This window comes from Ctenocephalides felis, unplaced genomic scaffold, assembly GCF_003426905.1.
Source record: "Ctenocephalides felis isolate EL2017-DRISC unplaced genomic scaffold, ASM342690v1 CF-g0.4_SCAFFOLD_01886, whole genome shotgun sequence".
Lineage (NCBI taxonomy): Eukaryota > Metazoa > Arthropoda > Insecta > Siphonaptera > Pulicidae > Ctenocephalides > Ctenocephalides felis.
The window spans coordinates 64,942,658-64,964,365 of record NW_020538040.1 but is presented as its reverse complement, the minus strand read 5'-3'; the positions used below and the strand labels follow the sequence as shown (position 1 = coordinate 64,964,365).

Sequence of the window (21,708 nt, the reverse complement as noted above, 5' to 3'; positions counted from 1 at the left end):
TCGATTTCTGTTTACTTCTTTCGTTCTTTTAATCAAATATTATCGTTTTTTTTTACAAATATTATAATCTGGTACTTTTTACTAATGAAGTTACAGCAGCTTGCTAATGACATACTTTCATACACATACACTAGTTACAAAAGTTTTTGTGAAAACTCTTCGATGACGAACCATTATTTATTTGGTGAATAATTAGTCAATTTATTGGTAACCACGCAAAAACAATCATTTCAGACGTTATAAATTATTTTTTAAGAGAATATGATAATTTTATATTATATAAATTAAGGTAATTACTTAAAAAAATAAAAAAAAGTTTTTTAAAATGTTATTGCAAAGTTATCAATGGATTGTATTAATATCGAGTGTTAATTGATAATATTATCCTATAGAAAGGTAAAAACTGTGACCGTATCCTTCACTAATCTGCAAATTTCTTCCAGTCCAAAAACTTTTTAAACTAGAAGTGAGTGTAGTAACTAATAAAATTCGCGTAAATTAATTAAATATTAAAACAAAAGTGCTAATTAAATTAATGTTGCATAAATTCGCGTAAAACAAAGTGTGTGTGTGAAAGACTTGACTCTGTGCAATTTTGCGAAGAAATACAGACATTTGTGCAGTCGAAGGTAAGAACGAACAAGTAGATGTATCAGATTTAATTTAAGTTTATAAGTGATTTTTTTTCATTGGAAAGTTGTATGCATAATCACACAAACATAAGTACAAATTAAGTAAAACAATTGATTTTTTGAAAATTTTATCATTCCCGAAAATATTAGATAAGATAATATCGCAATTTTTGAAATTTGTGAAATAATTTTATTCACTCAAGATTTTGTAATCTTAAATTTTGAAATTATGAAAAAAAACGTTTTATAGTATTGATTGTTTTTAAATTTTGAAATCGCTGGTTATTACTTGCATAACAACTAATCTCCTGGTTCCCAAACTCTGGGGGGCGCACAGCTCTTTTAAAACTACTAATTTTGAAAATAATCTAAAATTGTTGAAAAGATTTAAAAAATAAATGAATAAGTTAATTTTTGTGTACATTTTTACATGATATTGTATATCAATTTGTAGAACGATAATTAAATTGTAATATCAGTTGAGTATATTTAACTACTAATTTCTTCACTAATCTATAGAATAGAATATAGAACTCTCAAACTTATTTAATAAAACCGCTGAATAAACGACCAATATAGATATTAGACGTGTTTCGTCATCCTTGTTCAAGCTCTTGTTTAATTTTTTTCTCTTCCTGACATAATTTCAATTTTTCCACACAAACCATACCAATGCAATTATAACTACACTAAAAAAAGAATTAATTAAAAAGAAAATAAATTCGATGCAGGCATTCGAGCGTGGATCGCTGACATAGATTTTGAATATTTATATAACTATATATATATATATATATATATATATATATATATATATATATATATATATATATTGATAGTTTTGTCGACGTTGATACATATTTGAATTATTTTGCAGCCCAATCGTCGAATTAAAAAAAAAGTAAAAAAAAATAGGAAAATCCTTTATTCCATTAAACGTTTTGACACTTAATGTGTCGATTCAATTCAGTAATCAAACCAGGAAAAACACAAAAAATATATAAAATTATTAAACTCTAAACATGTGCAAAAGAACAACGTAACTAATAATAATTAATAACACATACATACGTACGTAAAAGCACATATGGCCCTCCTAATATTTACGTGTTCATAGTATAACAAATATATATATATATATATATATATATATATATATATATTTGTATAAGGGCATTTCTATTTACATATACTTATATTATAAAGCTAATTCTAATAAAAAATTTCAAAAATATTTCAGTATTATTACTATTTCGTTGTTTTTTTTATATAGTTTGTTCAGTATAATTAGTGATAAAAATCTGTTTTTGAAAAATATTATTTCTTCAAACTTTTGCAGAGTTCAATTTAAAAGCATTTAACTCTTTGGGAACGGCTGTCCACCTGAGTGGACAAACATACTTTATGAGGCACAGGCTATTTTATAAACAATAACTCAGTTTGCATCGAAAAGTTGAATAAATTACATATAGCAGTGATAAACCGTGTTGTATTTTGAAAATAATTTTAAGTTATTTTAGTAGTATTTTTAGCTTTTTTCTTTGCTATATAGTCTTTTTTTAATATTTAAAACGACCGAGCGCTTTTAAATATGGCAAAACGACTAGTAAATTTTGTGAATTAAGCAGTAGTGAAGATAAATTTCAAATAGACATTCATACAGACAAATTTTACAAAATTACTATTCGCACCGAAGATAGTGATGAATGTGATGATGATATTATCCAACCAACAAAAAGAAGAAGTTCGACAAAATAAATGAAGAGCGGGAAGACATTAGCGATTATTATTCAATAATCGAGTTTGACATACATCAACAAACGCCCCGACTACAAATACCAAGCAATATAAGACATCCAACAGATTATTTTACTTTATACTTTATAAATGAATTATTAGACAATATAATAGAAAAAATAAACCATTATGGCAGCGAAAAAATGACCAAATATACTGACTAATCAGTGGCATATTCTAAATTCTAAAAGAAAAAGGGATTGTATTGTCTGCTCTGACAGAAAAGCACCAGGAGGAAGGCGACGAACAACATTTTATTGTGAAACATGTCGAAATCAACCAGCTATGCATTTTGGAAATTGTTTTGAATGTCACCATTCTTTATAAAATGATCAAAAATAAATTAATATTATAAATTTATGTCCTTCAATGACCACAAATTTTTATCAAACAAATTGCATAGCATACCTACACAATGAAATCAAGTTTACAGCCGGTAAAGTAGATTGCTTTGAAATAGGTGCCGTCCCGAAAGTGTTAATACCATGTTTGTTATGTAAACGATGTGACATAGTAAGCAGAAGATATAAATGGCCTTGGTAATCTTCAGGTGTTGATAAACAAATGCAGAGTGAATGTGTTTGGAAATTTTTGAAACTTGCGAAGAAATTTATAGTACTTTGTGCCTTAAGGCAAATTGCTGGTACTTCCCGTACCGTAATTTGAAATTTAAAAAAAAAACCTTTAAAATTTTTGGAAAACTTTTTGGATTTTTGAGAATTTCGAAATTTTGGAAAAACATAGGCTTTTTTGAAAAATTTGAATTTTTTATATTTCGATTTTTTTATACTTTGAAATTTTCTGAAATAATGTTGAACTTTGGAACCCATAGAAATGTAAACAAAATTTGTACTTATTATTAACTCTTTGGGGACGGCTGTCCACCTCAGTGGACAAACATAATCTATGAGACACAGGCTATTTTATAAACAATGACTCAGTTTGCATCGAAACGTTAAATAAATTACATATAGCAGTGATAAACAGTGTTGTATTTTGAAAATAATTTTAAGTTATCTTAGCAGTAATTTTAGCCTTTTTCTTTGCTATATAGTCTTCTTTTAATATTTAAAACGACCGAGCTGTTTTAAATATGGCAAAACGACTGGTAAATTTTGTGAATTAAGCAGTAGTGAAGATAAGTTTCAAATAGACATTCATAGATAGAATGATGAATGTGATGATGATATTATCCAACCAACAAAAAGAAGAAGTTCGACAAATTAAATGAAGAGCGGAAAGACATTAGCGAATGTGCCGAATCTCCTTCAATAATCGAGTTTGACATATATCAACAAACACCCCGACTACAAATACCAAGCAATATAAGACATGCTATAGATTATTTTACTTTATATTTTACAAATGAATTATTAGACAATATAATATAAAAAACAAACCATTATGGCAGCACAAAAATGAACAAATATACGGACTAATCAGTGGCATATTCTAAGTGCGAGAGAAAGATAATAAAGGGATTGTATTGTCTCTTCTGACAGAAAAGCACCAGGAGGAAGGCGGCGAACAGCATTTTATTGTAAAACATGTCAAAATCAACCAGCTATGCATTTTGGAAATTGTTTTGGACGTCACCATTCTTTATAAAATGATCAAAAATAAATTAATATTATAAATGTATGTCCTTCAATGATCACAAATTTTTATAGAACAAATTGCATAACATTCACAATAAAATCAAGTTTACAACCGGTACAACAGTAGATTGTTTTGAAATCGGTGCCGTCCCGTAAGTGTTAAAAGTATGACCAGTAAAATGTATATGAATGATTTCATATATTTTTAGCGTTTTTCTTCGTTTTTTTGCAAGTATCTCCTAAAATATACATTTTAACAAAAATCATGTAATGAACAAAATAATGTCAATAAAAATCTTAATGAATCGGTATTATATAATGTGTTCTAGAAAAAATATTAAGCAAGATTTGTTAGAGCAAAGTCGTTTTTTATTTCGTTCAAGATTTAATTGTTGTATTTAAAGCCATCTAGTGGCGAGGTTTTACATTTTATGTATTTCGGTGAAATTGGGTTTTATAGTACTTAACATAAGCTTTAAAATGAGTGCTGTTACAAGTTTTTTGCGTGTAAAATGAGTGAGCTATCATGCAAATAAGAAGCATATACTAAGTTTTTTTTCTTTCAAATCATATGGTTTAATGAGCGCCATTTCCACCAGAATTAAAGTAATTCATATTCCATCTAGAATTCACTTCATTATAGACATCTTGATGGATTCTAGCAGATTCACTACTTTAGTACAAACTATTTTCAAAAAACTCAAAAATTTTATAAAAACTTTTTTTTCCATTTTTTTTAAAAATCAAAATTATTTTCATTATATCTCGTTATTTTGAAAAAATGTAATTACACAATTTAGAAGGAGTGTCACCCCCCCCCCCGGGGGGTGATAACGCAACCCGAATTGTTTTCACTTTTGAACTTGAGGGTAAGATGAACCTAATTCCAAAATTTCATTCAATTCGGAGCACAGTAAAAAAATTCAGAGGTTATACCCTTTTTTCCTCTCCGTTTACTGCACTATTTTATTTCAAACAAGATCTTATCGACTCGAAATACCCACTACTATTGCTATGCAAATTAAAATCTAACATTCTGCGTGAAGTAAGATGTATAAAAGATTCTAATCATAATATATAAGTCCACAAAATTATTAACGTATAAAGTTTGATTCAGAACCATAATATACATATAAGGTCATAAAAGCTTTTTCATTTTTGTATAGAGTTTTTACGAAAAAATTTCGTATGCATCTGTCCATAATTTGCTTGTAATATGTTTTTATTAGTACTTGTAAAATAATTCATGCAAACTTTTGCTTACTCTGAGCATTTAGCCACCTACAACATTTTTTATTTATTTACATTCTAATTTTTTATATCAATTTCAATCTATTTATGTATCCTATTCTATATTCTTCTTAATTTTTCTTCTTATTTTCTTCAATTCTTCATTCTTCTTTCAAGCTCCAATACTTCTCTTCTTGCTCCTAATTCAATTCAACTATTCGAATTCTGTTATTCCTAATTTTCTGATTTTTTATTAAACTTTTATTTAACAAATACAATTTTATTTGATTTCAAATTAACTACACATATTTTTTATGATAAATTCTAAGTCATTGACAGGATTTGATCCGAGGATCCCTGTCGTGTGTTAAATTATGTTTTGTAACATATTGTTAAGTATAAGCTTTGTTTCAATGTGAATGTTGTGCTGTATTATATATTATTTTTTATTAACGACAATAAAAGTTTTTATAAACTTTTTTGCCCTCTATAGCTATTGTTTTTTAACCTATTTTCATACCTATCACAACCGCCCCTCGGTTTGTGACAATCACCCTTTTCTCGAATGATTTGATTTTATGACATATCTATCGTATTTAAGGACAGTAAGTATTTCCACCTAGATAAATGTTCAAACTATCATAATTTACTTCTCTCTCACATAACTGGTAAATTAGCAAAATTATTGCTGATCAGAAAAAGTGGCACAACCGTACTCAGTCTCCTCTACTAAAATTAATGCTCTACACAACTATTTACAGAAATATCTATATTACAACTATAAATGCCTTTTTATTGGTTTGTCCTTCATCATCTCGCAAAAGTCCGTGTTTGTACGAGAACAAAATTTTAAACGTATTCAAATGTTGAAACGTCAAGCTTAAACCTGCATGATGAACATGAACGCCTGATTTGAGACGATGGTCTAATGCAGTGGTCGGGGAACCGGGGTAAATTACCCCAAATGGGGTAAAAGTGAAATTTTTAGGGGTAAAAAGTAAATATTTGCGAAGCACTAAATCAGCTTCAGTAAAACCTACTATCGAAAAGAATTTCTGCATTAGCAGAAAATGTGAAGAAATAAGTAATTTTCGCACTAAAACAAGTTAAATATCTTGCTTGTTTTGAATCAGCTTCAGTAAAACCTACTACCGAAAAGAATCTCTGCATTAGTAAAAAATGTGAAGTTTTTGCATTAAAACAAACTGAATATTTTGCTATTCAGCTTGAGACAACGGATTTCAGTAGTAATTCACAAATATATATGTTTGCTATGAAGGTGTAGATAATTTTGAAATGGAATTGCTTTTTGTTTTTTTCTTGAGTTCAGATGTCTTGGAATAGATATTTATAATAAAGTAAACGAATATTTCAAAGCGCAAAGATTAAAATGGGAAAACTGCAATTTGGTGTCTTTGGATGAATCTCCAGCTATGCTGGGTCACATTTATAGTTTTTCAGCTTTTGTAAGGGAAAATAACAAACACTCATGATGCTATCAAGATTATAAATATTATCAAGGGACATGCACCAAATACGCGGCTATTTTGTGAATTATGTCAGGATGGTGAAGCTGAGACCTACCACATTTATTATATAGAAGTAAGGTGGTTCTCTCACGGAAATATTTTAAATTGAGTATGGACTCATAAAAATGAAGCTGGAATTTCTATGGTTTTTCAAAAAAGTATTCTTGCTGAAAATTTTGAAAACTCTTCCTGGGGTTCATATCTCGCATATTTAGCAGACATTTATGAGAGCACATATATATTAAACAAAGAATTACAGGGAAAGCATATTAATATTATTTCAGCGAGAAAAATATTGTTAAGATTTGGTTCAAAGCTGGAATATTGAAGGCAGAAAGTAGAAGAGAACAAGATAGCATATTTTTACCAAGGTTAGCTTTGTTTTTGGAGGATTTTGAAAATATTACTTCACCTGAGAGAGCGGTTTTTGGATTACTTTCCAGATCTTGATACACGTATTGTGAGTTAGATTGTACCGGAAAAACCTGCAGGTTTGGCAGAATCAATTCTGGAACTTCGTTCTAATACCGAAGCATGTATTGAATTTGGGAGTGAACAAAACCTGCTATGTTTTTGGATGCCAAAAGCTGCAAAGGGTTTTGAAATAGCACATGAAGAAGCGATAAGAAAATTGCTGCCATTTGGAACCTCATATTTAGGCAAACCAGACTATTTTAGTCTGATAAACATAAAATCGAGGAGAAATAGATTGAATGACGAAGATTATATCAAAATTGCTCTGACATGTTAAAGTTAAAATTTTGAAGAAATTGTGTCAAAGATGAAGCAATACCATTTTTCCAAATCGTAATGTTCTTACATTACATTACGTGTGCGTGTTTATTGACACTTGTGGCATTATTGTTAACTTTCCGTAGGGTAAATCATAGTAATGGGCCGAAAATCGAAAATAAAAATTTTTGCATTTCTTTATGTTTCAGAGGTTTTTGAACATTTTGCCATACCTCAGAGAGAATGGATGTGTGTGTGTTTTGTGTATCCGCATTTTTTCGTTTACGTTTTCGGACGCGCGGATGAACCGATTTCAATGATTCATTTAACATTGATAGCGAGATATGCTGATTAGTATTTGGCAAAGGCAAGTCCAGCCGTTACGGAGATACAGAGTAAAGAGTGCAGAAAATAGAAATCGAGTTTTTGAGAGAACGGAGTATCCCATTCGAATGATCCAGTAAACATTCAATTTGTAATAATTGGGAGAAGTCGTGATTAGGTTTTGGCAAAGGCAGGTCCAGCCACTGCAAAGAAATAAAGCTAAATGTACAGAAATGACAGTTTTTGAGAGCATCCGATTTGAATGATTAAAAAAACTTGATTGACAAAACAATTACTTTTGGGAAAGAAAAATATTTCAATTTTTATTTTCAAAAATTTTTTCTTTGTATATCGAAAATAATTCAGATTTTAATTTTAATTCTGGCTAAAGTTCTAAAGCTCACTTATATACTTCAAATAAATAATTTTAACTTTGTAATTCAACTTATATATATTTAATGAATATTATACGATGTTACAGTATTTATAATAATCTAATTGAAAATATTTAAAATTCCTCGAATTTTTCGTCACGGTGCGGAAAGTTCTAGCAATTTGCCTTAAGCATGATGCCATTCACCACTAGTTTATTCATTCATCAGTAGGATTTTCATGAAAAATATATTTATTCATATAGAATATAGTTTTTATTTATTATTTCCTTCAAACCATTTGTTTCAGCCTTTTTCAAAATTTAGAAGTAACAAACAATGTAGCAAACCGTTAATCTAATCAAACAGATTTCAATTATAGACTCTTTCAGTTAATTTTTTGTGGAGTAATGAGAGGTTGCACAAAACCATTTTGTTGTATTGGTTCCAAAAGTTCCCCGACCACTGGTCTAATGTCATGTCGTGTTACTGTTGTGAAGTGAGATCCGATGCGTAAAGCGTGGTGATTTTAGTGGTGTTTTCTGTTTTTCATTATCGTAATTTTGCAAAAGCTTTAAAAACAGTGAGACCGCGCTCACTCGACCCAAAGAACGGTATCATCCCCAGCGCGGGGTGTCGGTGCCGAGCGTGTGTAGAACTTTTCTCTGTCGCGTGTAAGTGTGCGCGCGCTGTCCGTGTGTCTGTGGTGTCGCGAGAGCCTCTACGGCGTTGGGCTGCCGCTCTGGCATTCAGTACGCGTCGAACGTCGGCTACGTTTAATTGTCACTGGCTGGGCCCGTGGCGACCGTGAATTTCGCGATGTTCCTTTCGATGTGCCGCTAATCTCGTTTGTGCGCTATCATTTGAATTTGACTGGTGAGCCTTCGGGCGGCCGCCGCATAGCAGTTCCGGCCAATTACCAACTGCAACGAATGTTTTATTCTTGAGATTTCTTCACGATGTGAATTCTTATTTGCTGTATAAAAGCTACTTTCGCGCCTTCGGGACGTTCTGATCGACGAAATCGAGCTATGGATTACAATATAAGCTCGCAGGTGACAAAAAACGAAAACTATTTATAATAAATCCAAATTTTGGATTTGTTCATGTTTACATTTACGGTGCTTTTTATATATAATTACATGTTTTGTGTATATGTTATTGCATGGATTTCATAATTTGAAAATATTAAAAAAAATTAAATCTAGTGGTGCATGGCATCGTGTCTGAAGGCAAACTGCTGGAACTTTTCGTACCAAAAATTATTATTTTTAAAAAAAGATTTTAAAAAATGTTAAAACTAAAACAAAATATATTTTTGAGAACTTTGAAATGGTTGAAAAAGAATTTTTTTTTGAAAAAAAAAATCATTTTTTTATATATTGTAATATTTTGGACATTGAAGTTTTTTTTAAGAAATCGGGCTGCGTCAGCTGCGTAGACAAGAATTATAGAAGCGCGAAAGCGCCGCGTCACAGTCAAATGGTTAATAAACTTACTTAAAACAAAGTCTTAACGGTAATATACATTGTTACGAAACCATAATTAATCTAAACAGAATTTGTTTTTATTACTAAAATTTCTATAAAATATCTGATATTTTGATGTGCATATGTCTAATGACCATTTTTGACCGCCAAATGGCTTATTTTTTACTTTTTTTATTAGTTCTCCAAAACCGCTGAACGTGCCTTCCCAAAAATTATATCCAACAATTTCTTTAATACAAATAAAATGTTTCTGAATTATTCAAATCGGAAGCTCCGTTTTTTTTAAAAAAACTAAATTACTATTTTTCGCAATTGTGCCCCGTATCGTCAAAACGGCTGGACTTGCTTCGGCCAAAAACTAATCACCACGTCTTCCCGTCAATATGAATCGAATGTGCTTCGAAATATTCAAATCGGTTGATCCATGTTCACAAAATTGTCGACAAAATCTTGTATCCGAACACACGCACATCCTTTTTTTCAAGGTATGTCAAAATGTTCAGAAACCTTCGAAACGTAAAGATATATAAAAAAAAAATATTTTAGATTTTTTGCGATTACTTTACATTGACAATTTTCTATTTTATTAATAACAAGAGTTTTATTATTACATGTTTAGTATTATTAATATAAATTTAAAAAACATTGAAAAAAATACCTTTTGAATTTTCGTTAAAAGGTTTACTTTTTAAGGATTTTTTTTGAATATCATTGAAAATGAATAAGTTTGTTGTTTGTTAAAGCTATATGCGCATTTTTGTCATGCACCATATTTCTTGAATTTTACTTAATTCATATAGTTGAACAACTAAGTAGATGAACCTAAAGTTTTTTAAGAAGTGTGTTCCGACTTTCAATTCTATTTTCATGCGAAGATATATTAAAATTTCTGACGAATAATATAAGAGTTCTTTTTATGAGAAATTTTAAATATTAACATATATTTCATTGTGATTTTTAAAGCTTTCTAAAATCGATTCTGAATTAAACTATTTATATCATCAGCATATAAAAAATTATATATCAGCATATAGAAAATCATTAGCAAAATTACTCTGAAAATTATTAGTATTCCGTAAAAATGTCATCATTATTCGTCTAAAATTATTGCACATATCTAAGTACAAATTATTTTTTTCATATACTAATTCAGTTTACAATCTGTTTTGTAATGTGCTATCACATGATTTACATTCGCGTAAATCTAGATTGTCTGTGTTTTTTCGAACTGATCAATGATTTTTTATCAGCTCGAATTGTAAGCCAGGTTAGTAATAAAATAATATTTGCGTGAAAAACGCATCCAATGATATTTACATGTTGAAATTGAATACAAAGTACGGATTGGAAAACTTGAGTATAATAACAAAACAGTTATGATTATTGTGATATGGCCAACATGTGGCAAAGTTGATGCTGATAAGAATTTCATTTATCGTAATGTTTGAAACGCAATATTTTATTAAATATATTGATATATGTTTCTCTTCTGCGTGCAAATATTTGGCTGGTTACAACATATCTTTACGTAAAATATCATGAATATTTTATTTCCTTTTTTTGGCTCCACGATTGATAGACATACGTGCAGAGGACCTTCTTATATCGGTTAAAATAAAAGGTCGTTTCTTTCAATTGACATCAGATAACTTGTAAATTCTCTTTGTGGATATAACTTGGGGCACTCACGTTATGTATATAGTATATATATATATATATATATATATATATATATATATATATATATATATATAAACATAGACATATCTATATCCTTTCTCGGTATCTTCCTCAAATACCACGTACATTACAGGCTTTCGGATCATATTAACCCGTCATCGTACATATGACGTGTTATTTGAAATTAAATGGAAAATTGAGTTATGTATAGCACATATTTATGAAAATAAAATAAACCACATTTTCATTGATATACTTATACATTCCTTTATAAAATTTCATACATATTTATTAAATGAATTTAAATAATATCTAGTAAAAATGACGAATAAAAAGTTTTAAATGCAAATATATAACTTTGGCTGACTTCGGAAAATACCAACGTCTACATATAATTTAAGTTACACTGGTTCGAGCGCTTCTCATAAAAATAATATTTATATTCTCGATATCACATCTCCCGAAGAGTGAATAATTTTTACATAAAGTTAACCGCATTATGAAATATTGTCGTTGTTTTTTGTCAAAATTACCCAATTTTTTGACAATGATTATGTCATATAAAAAAATACAATGACCGTTGCGTAAACCAATAGTTTTCTAAATTGTTACATCAGTATTCAAGATCTATGTGGTTGCAACAAAATGTTGTACATTGTAGGCCCTCTTGAACTTTTATTTTAATTTGACATTTTATTGACATTAATGTATTTACTATTTTGTAGTATGAATCGATTTAGGTTTAAATTGGTCTTACTAATATTGTTAGCAAAAGATCAAAGGATAATATATGTATGTATATGTACACTATGCTTTCGCATATATGTACGCATGTTAGACTATATTAGCCACAATGAAATATCTTATCTTTTTAGTATCTAGACCAAAAAGTAATTCGCAGAGTAGATTCACTTGGTGGGTTGGCAATAGACGACATTGCAGACTCCTGTCTTCTGCTGCCGTAAAGGGACATACATATATATATATATATATATATATATATATATATATATAATTTGTATATGTATAAATTATTTGTTATCTCTGGCTTTGATTCATATGGTGTTCCAGACGTAGAAAAAAAAAAATTCCACATCGTTAGGAAAATAGCTTTTAAGCGCAACCTAGAACATTATGATCATTTTTCGGTTATTGTAGTTAGTTTTTAATAATTTTGTTCATTTAAACTTTGGAACCGTTAATAAGATTTCTAGAACCACAGTAAAAGTAGTGGTGCATGGCATCGTGCCTTTAGACAAATTGCTGGAACTTTTTGTAACAAAAATTGAATTATTAAAAAAAACTTTGCAATACTTTGAAAAATTTAGATTTTTGAAAAATTTTCAAATTTTTAAAAAAAATTGACTTCTTTGAAAAATTCGATTTTTTTATATTTTCATTTTTTTGTATTTTGATATTTTTTGAAAATTTAGATCATTTTTTTAATCAATCGCGCTGCATAGCTGATTTGGTATCGAAATACCAAAACGCGTAGTCGTCTAACGTGTAAGCATTGGTACGGAATCTATATAAATGTACACAATATTTGTACTTATTATTTTAATCTTTATAAAATATCTGATAATACGTTGTACATATATCTCATGTTTATTTTTGACCGTCAAATAGCATCATTTTTCACTTTTTTTATTGGATATCCGGAGACGCAGGACCTGCTTTTACAAAAATTTTACGAGTTGGTCATTTCGTTAATACAAGTAAAATGCTTTCTGAATTATTCAAATCGGACGCTCCGTTATTTCAAAAACGGAAACGGATTTTCGGCACTTTTCACACCGTATCTCCGAAACGGCTAGACCTACCTTTGCCAAAAAGTAATCAGCACGTCTCCTTATCAGTAGGAATCGAATGTTTTCGTGTATCCGTAGACAAATTTCGTAAAATTTGAATCCGCACACGAACACACACACGTACACACATATACACACATACGTATACGTAGAAAAAATTTGTAAAATTTGTATCCGCACACAAACACACACACGCACACACACATACACCCATTTTTTCTAGGGTATGCCAACATGTTCAAAAACCTTTGAAACGTAAAAAATTTCTTTTTCGTTTTTTTGCGATTACTATAACTACCTTTCAAGAACTAAAAGTTTTTGTTGAACTATGAATTTGAAATTTTATCATATGAGTTCTGAGGGTTTTACTGAACATGGTCAGATAGTTGTTTGTTCGATATATGGTATTTGTTGTGATGTAATTGGTTTGATTTTCATAATATAATTGCTCTAAGTCAAATTGTATTTGGAATATATAACTTTTATAAAAGCCTTTATTCCGATTTGATCAAATTATTTGGTATATAAATTTCGACAATGATTACTATTTTCTTGGTCAATAAATTGTATCAGTGAGCATTCAAAAAAGTTATTTAAATAGAAGCTGGTTAAATATGAACACTACGTGCAATGTGAATGTAATGTCTCTTTTATTTTCATTTTCTACGTTGTTATGTCCTGTCTATATAATTTAATTCGTTAACCATTCGCGTCAAAATACAGATTATAATCTAATTGTAGGCTTCCAAGCCGTCGGTTGTAATTGCTTTCGTTTATTTCTATGGTGTATCTGCCACGGTAGTTATTCTACTAAACTATTAAACATCGTTCTGATATTTGGATAGGCAACTGAGATATCAAAATGAAAACTAACTGCTCTTTATTGTTAGGATGCAAAAGCTTACAAAAATAAAATATCAGTTATGCAAAATTTACATAAAGTTTGTTATCTATATAGAACGAATTGTTTAATATTTATAAAAAAGTTTATTGAAAATATTGTTTTGTGTTTTTTGTTTTTTGTCTAAATACGAATTTGAATAAATAGATACACTGAAATCTACTAACAAATATAAGCATAGCCAAATATCTGTTAAAAGTTTTCACTTCAAAATCAGTGATTTAATGAACACTGCACACATAATGCATTATTTAAAATACAAAAATGGTTATAATTAATTTCTGGTTAATATTTTGTAACTTCTCGTATGGTAAGTTTATGTAATCATCCAAAATTGAAATTAAACATTTTTGCATATCTTCACGTTTTAAAGGTTTCGATTTCCATTGATAGGGAGATTAGTGTTGATTAGTTTTTGGCAAGGACAGGTCCAGGCATTTGGGAGATAATAATAATAATAAATTGTAGTCTGCCCAAAGGCAGGTCCATGGTATGAGAGCCACCACAAATAAACGTTTTGGAAAAACGGAGTCAAATATGCTAAAAATGGCAGTTTTGAGGAACTAAAAACCCGATTTGAATTATTCAAAAAACATTTAGCTTGAGTTAACGAAACAATCGCTTTTGGGTTATTTTTTCATTTCATAATTAAAAACTTTTTTTTTTATTTTTTTTTTATTTTTCGAAAATAATTTGGATATTAATTTTAATTCTGGTTGAAGTTCTAAAGCTCACTTGTGTACTTTGTATAAATAATTTTAACTTTGCATTTCAGTTTATATAATTCTTATAAACACTAGACAATGTTACAGCATTTGTAACAAACTGTTTGAAAACATTTTTCGATTATTTCGTTACGGTAAGTTCCAGCAATTTGTCTTAAGGCACCATATCATACCCACAAATTCTTGATATAACTCGAATTTCAATACTTATTATTTTTCGATATATTTCTGTAGAGAATGATTTTAAATAAGCTAGGGTGGGGCACAAAGGCATAATTTGACTTTTGACAATTATACTGTAAAAACCAAACCAACTACATCAACACAAATTACACATATCAAACAAATAACTACCTTACTATTTTTAGTAGAATACCTGATTCATGGGGGGCTGATTCATCATTGTAGAAATGTTTTTCTCTTTTGCTAATTTTTAAAAATTTGTCATCTGTAATTTTAAAGGAGTTTTACAAAATGATTGCTACATTATTCAACCAATGCAAAATATGAATTTTATGAGCACATTTTTTACAAAAAATGCACTGTACATAACCTAGATTTGGTATTTTGTCATAAATATTTCTCAGCAGAGTAGGAATTACTATTAATTCAATTAATCTTTTGTATGAATGTTTTCCTTAACTTAATTCCCATTTAATGTTACGATTTTTTATTGTTTACATCAGGGCTGCTTAAACTTTTGTCATTCGCGACCCCTTATATAATTGCGAGTTTCTTGACGACCCCAATTGGGATCGTGACCCATACTTTAAGGAGCCATGGTTTACATCTATGCCTGGGTAAACCCACTCAAGTGTAAGCGCACAACCAGAAAAAAAAAACTTACAACAAAATAAAATTCTTTTGTTATGGATTTTCGAACATTGACGTTTATCTCTTGTTCGTCATGAGAATCAAGGTAATAGCTGATTATATATCTTTCTTCTTTACTTTCTAATATTGTTGTTAAAAAATTCTTAACTTTACTGGTTTTTAAGATATCTGTGGTGATGCTTTTTACCCGCGGACTTCGCACTACATATTACTTCATTTATATGATAAATTTATTTTTAAAATTGCTTTAGCTATTTTCTCTTTATCAGAAACCTCGTAAAGTAAATTAGCGCAAATCTATTTGCAAACTAATAACTTTTTGCTTTAATTGTTAAATAGCATAAAACATAAGAATCGTTACATCCTTTATCTGAATATTGTTCATAAGTGTTAATCCGCTATCTTATACTATTACTATTATTATTCATCTGCAAATTTTAACATGCCCAATTTTTTTTAATTAAAAAATACATTTTAGCAATAAAAAACTATAAATAATTGACCCAGCAAAAATACATTATAAGTACAGTATATCTCTAACATAATTAGAGTTTCTTGCGATTTATTCTCCGTGAGGTGTTTTTGCTGTCAACAGGCGAATTTCTTGTCTGCATTCTTACAATTAGAAGAAGTGCAGAACGAGTTTTGAAAACATGATACAGTAATTGCAACTTCAGAATTGGAATTGATGGCGATAGGTTTTTTTACGTGAAGATTGACTAAATAATTTAAAAATTATCCAATTTTTTTATATAAAAATTTTGATTTTTTCTACAATTTTATTCATTTTATATAAAGAATCCACCATCTTCTGCTTTTCTTAAACATATCGTTTGCTTAAATCTTATCAAGATCATGTATCTTAACAGATGTCCTGAAGATGGAACGTACCTAATAGTGTTAGAAGTATCGAGACAAAAGATCGATATTGAGTACTTTAAAAAGTATCTAATCAAAATATCGATGCCAAAAGAATATCGTGGCGAAAGTATCGATAGTACTCAATATCGAATTTTGAGTACTTTTCATAAAAATCTAACATAAATGCATGAAAGACCTAAAACTCATTAAATATCATATCACAATATTAAAATGAATTCTATTGCTTGTATCTGATGTGTTAAATCAGAATCATTATCAATATTTTAAAATTTTAACAGTAATTTTTCAATACTTATCTCAAATTCTATAATTTTTCAAAAAAAAGACAAGTTATAATAGTTGGGTATTTTTGATTAAAACAATATAATAGTCTGATACTATATTCAAAAAGCAATACTTTTTAAGTATTTTTAAGTACAATAATATTTTTAACATTTTTAAGTAAAATAATATTTTAAAATTGTTGAATTACAAAAAAGTGCAATATGAAGCTCTTTCGAAAGCAATAAACATTCAGTTTAATGACGGTCAAGATAATATTTCGAAACTTGTAAAGAAACATCCCTTCGGAGCGATGGGATTTAAAGTTTAAATGGTTCCGAGAAACTCAAACTCATATGTTTGGATGTTGATATTCAAAAATTTCAATAGATGAGTATTTTGAGTAAAAAAAGAATCAAAATATAATTATTTCAAATAAAAATTTTCATCCATTTCAATATATTAGTATTTTGCGTAAAAAAGAATCGAAATATAATAAACGCAAAATACTAATATATTGAAATTGATGAATATTATGAAAAAAACCATTTCTTTTTACATAAGAGTAATAAATAAACATCCTTATTTATTAGTGTGGTCATATTCATTTTGGATTTTTGAGCAATAAATTCTGAAACTAATGACCCTTCGGGATCATTTTTTGACTCTTCCTTGAACAATTGTGACCACCTAGGAAGACTATTGCATTGCCAAATGGCAATGAGTGGTGTTTAATAGTTGGTGGACGAGTGGGGTTCATAGATTACACAGTCGATTCTTTTTGAGTACTCTCGACGGAAAGAATCGATATTGGCAAATAGATCGAGCTAAAAAATCGATAGCAAAACTACTCACTATCGACCGCAAAGTATCGATATTTACTCAGTACTCGATATTTCGTTCTAACACTAGTTCCGACAGTTGTCGAAACGTCGACAGTAAATAAGAAAATAAATGTTTTTTTTTTAAAAAAAAAGTTTATTTTTATATCTATAAAAATATAAACAGCCTGCATTCCTTCTTGAACTAATGATTAAATTCTATTTACGTTACATACGTTTTGAGACTGTGGTACCTTTCATCAGCGTTAATATATATATAAATTTTTTAATCAAATATGGACACGTAGATATATATATATATATATATATATATATATATATATATATATATATCAACATATGCATAAGAATATATACGTTAGAACGAGAACTATTCAAACATGTTACGGGTTTTGCACCATAAATTGAATTTGCAAATGGTTGAATTTGATTTGAAAGGGGTATGTAGTTTAATTTGCCAAAGGATGAATTTGATTTGAAAAGGTTCGATTCGATTTGCAGCGTAAACCTCCAGATTAAATACGAAACGAAAATTTACGTATGTCGTGTATAGGTATTTTTGTTATTTTCAAAAAAAGCCAGTGTCTACTTTGCAAATAAGAGTATCTATGTCAGAAGCGGTCACGGAGTTGGGTTTATTCGCACGCTTGGATTTCAATTAACTTGCACGTTTGTTGTCACAGGATATATAAATTAATGTCAGAAAATTAAACTTTGCACTCTGCATAAGTCAGCGATAGCATAATTAGAAGCTAAAACTACTTTAAATCTAATAAATCATATGATTAATTAGTATCTCAAGATCAGTTGCAAAATTACTGAAAGTTTTATGTTTGCTATGTAATGTATATTGTTTGCTTGTAAAATTATATCCTGCCGTGATAATATTCACGTAGTTCTCCTTAAATTTGGATCTCCGAAATAGAAAATATTGGTTGGTCCACTTTGGATACATTGGCTCTGCAAAAGTCAGCGATAGCACGATTAGGAATCAAAACTATTTAAAATTAAAAAAAACACACATAATTAATTAATGTAATTTAATAGAACTTGCAAAATTATATGTTCACCTGCTGTGTTTTGTATAATTATATACCGACCTATCTAAACGTCTTTAAATTTGGTAACCTAAAACAGAAAATATTGGTCGTCTCTTTATAATTGTTGGTCAAAATCGGCGGAGATAATTTAATTACATACGATTCTAAGCGGATTTGAATAACATTTAGCATTTTAGTGAGTGTCAATTGATTTGAGAATTACAAATTTTGATCAAAAAAGAAATGATTTAATTTAATACTATTCTGTATAGTGATCGAAGTATTGACCTAAGATTAACTTGTGGCGGATTTTGCATAAAAAACATCTTGTCTGTTTTCGCCTGATAATCATGGTGAATAAGTTTTTCTTTTTGCGTTTCAAGCCATCGGATTGTTTTTTTTTGTGTAGATATTTGTAGTAAAACTTCTTTAGGCGCGACTAGGGTGTAAATCCGCATAAATACAACGGAAGTGCGTTACGGCAGATAAGATGAGATAAGAGTCGAGCGCCAATGATTCGTCATTCGCTCTCAATGGTATCATTTATATACGGGTCGATTGTGATTAGTCATCTTGTATGTGAATAGAGATCTGTCGTTGTATGTGTACCGGAATCAACTTTGTATGCGTACCGATATCAACAAGGAAATTGACTTAGATAAATAAACATTTTAAAGTTACATAGTAGTACAAATGTTGATTTAATGAAAAATACGTGAATCAGAAGAAAATTTTACCCTGTTCCTTAACATTTTACCTTGTTCCTTAGAAATTATTTTTATATTATTCGTAGTTTCTATAAATCTTGGAAGTTATTAAAATTGGAAAATATTTTTAGGCAAGACAGATATTACAGCTGCTGAAAGAATGAGATTATATCGCGAAAAAATAAAAAAAATACAAGCAGTCAATGAATGTATGTTAATTTTAATTGTATGAAGTTCTTCAAGCACAATTACATGATGAGTGAACTTGCAAAAACAATATTTGTTTAGGTGTTGTTCAACATGATCCACTGTGTGAACGAATATTATAAAATTTATAAATCAGCAATTACTTCATTTCTCTAATGAAATTTCATTTCTTAATGCTAATTACAATGACAAACCGATTATGTCATATTTAAAGTATGACTTTAATTACATTATTGTTTTTAAATATTATACATATTTAATGCTATTATAAATATATAATTTATAATATATCATTATATAAATGCGTATAATGAATGACACTACTAAATATGTGCATCACAATTGTTACCATATTACTAATAAACATTATTCAAAATTGTTATATGATGTATTCATTTTTACTTAAATGCCATCTTGTAGAGAAGCAAATAAGTTTTACTTCAATCGCGTGTGAACCTTACGCGCACTCTTTTTTTTATATTCGTGTCGGTCTTGAAACATTCATAATTTTTTTATGATTTATTTCACAACTGTTGATTGGATTTAACATGTTTTGAAAAGCAAACTCGGACATATTTTATAAATCAATTTATATTTGTTTTGGTATTGCATAGCATTAATTTAAAAAAAGAACAATTAGTTAATTTAATTTTTTTTTAAAAATTTTACCAGTAGAAAACTGCGTTAATTAACTTAAAATAGTTAGTACATATTGAAACATCCTGAACCTTAAAAAAATGCCACATTTTGATTATAGCTTTTGTTGACTAGTTTTATATGAAGATTTTATATAAAGATGAAGACCCAGTTGTTTCTTCATAAATAAAATTTCACAAAATAGTGAGGAATACTGAAGTACTTAATAATATTATAATAGTTAAATTATTTTTACAAAAGACGATTTTCACGAACAAGTGACAAGTCTTTTAAGTTACTCTTTAGATTATATTCTATAGCATTATTTATCTATGAATTATTTATGTATCCTTGCAAGTTTATGCAACTTTTCAGAAGAATTTTGCTACTTGTAGCATGTTCAATTTTATAAGGAAATTTAAAAAAAAATCATGGCTAAAATGAATTATGTGAGATTATAATTAAAATAGCTGTATTGTTTGGCATTCTATAAGAAATCATATACGGATATAAACTACCACTATACCACGTGAAGGTAATGAAACAATACGAACATACATATATTTGTTAACTTAACTTCATATTTTTACTAGTTTAATAAAAAAACATCCGATAAATAGATAGGGTAGAGCGGCGCTTATAGATTCGCGGGTGAAAAGTTCTATCAAGAATATCTCAAAAACAAGCAAGGTTAAGAATATTTTAACAATATTTGAAAGTAGAGGGAAAGAGATGTATAACCAATTATCACCTTGGTAGAGGCTGTCAGGAGTTACACGGCAATGTTTGAAAATTTATAACAAAAGTATTTTTTTTCGTTGTTAGTTTTTTTGGTTGTGAGCATTGTGGTTTAGTTTACAAGACCTTAAGATAATTTTTAAGTTTTACAATATTTAATTGTTTTATAAGATGTATTGTTCATTTTAAGTTAAATTCAACAGTGCAACTTTGTACCCTAGCTTACCCTGGTTGTAAATAGAAACAAAATTATTTTATACGAATTTGTTTCTTGTTAAAATTAAACTGTCTTAACCTAAATTGTTAGAAAATTTATGTATAGTAGAACCTTATCTGCATATTGTATATACAATATAGTTAAATTAAATGACTCTATTTGCCAGCCTTTATAGCAACGCATAGGTAGACCACGAAACTGAAATACATTATTCTGGCAAACGATATTTCTGATATCTGTCACTTTATTTACTTTTACCTATGTTTCTTCTGTGCTGAAATTGCTTCAATTATTAACTGACACGTATTTATTTCACTGTTGACAACAATGTTTTTTTTTGCTGCTAACGCAATAAAAGAATTTTTTGACGTCTCTTTTATATTTTACAGGTTTTTTATATTGTAATAAATAATAATTAGGGTGAATAAATGTGTTTTCGAAGACAGACGTTAAGCCATTTATACATCTTGAGCCCAATTCTAAGGACAAATAACAAAGAAAAATAAACTTGGAATTATCCCTCT

The 21,708-nt window shown here is 28.9% G+C and overlaps 1 protein-coding gene across 1 annotated transcript in view; it reads left to right on the top strand.

Annotated features, from left to right (window-relative positions):
• The first annotated feature begins 529 nt into the window (after positions 1-529).
• LOC113377087 (dopamine receptor 1) overlaps positions 530-21,708 on the top strand; it is a 325,240-nt gene continuing 304,061 nt past the window's right edge. Inside the window, exon 1 of the mRNA XM_026617279.1 lies at positions 530-629. The gene's annotated coding sequence lies outside the window, so the exon portion shown is untranslated. The remainder of the gene's footprint in view (positions 630-21,708) is intronic.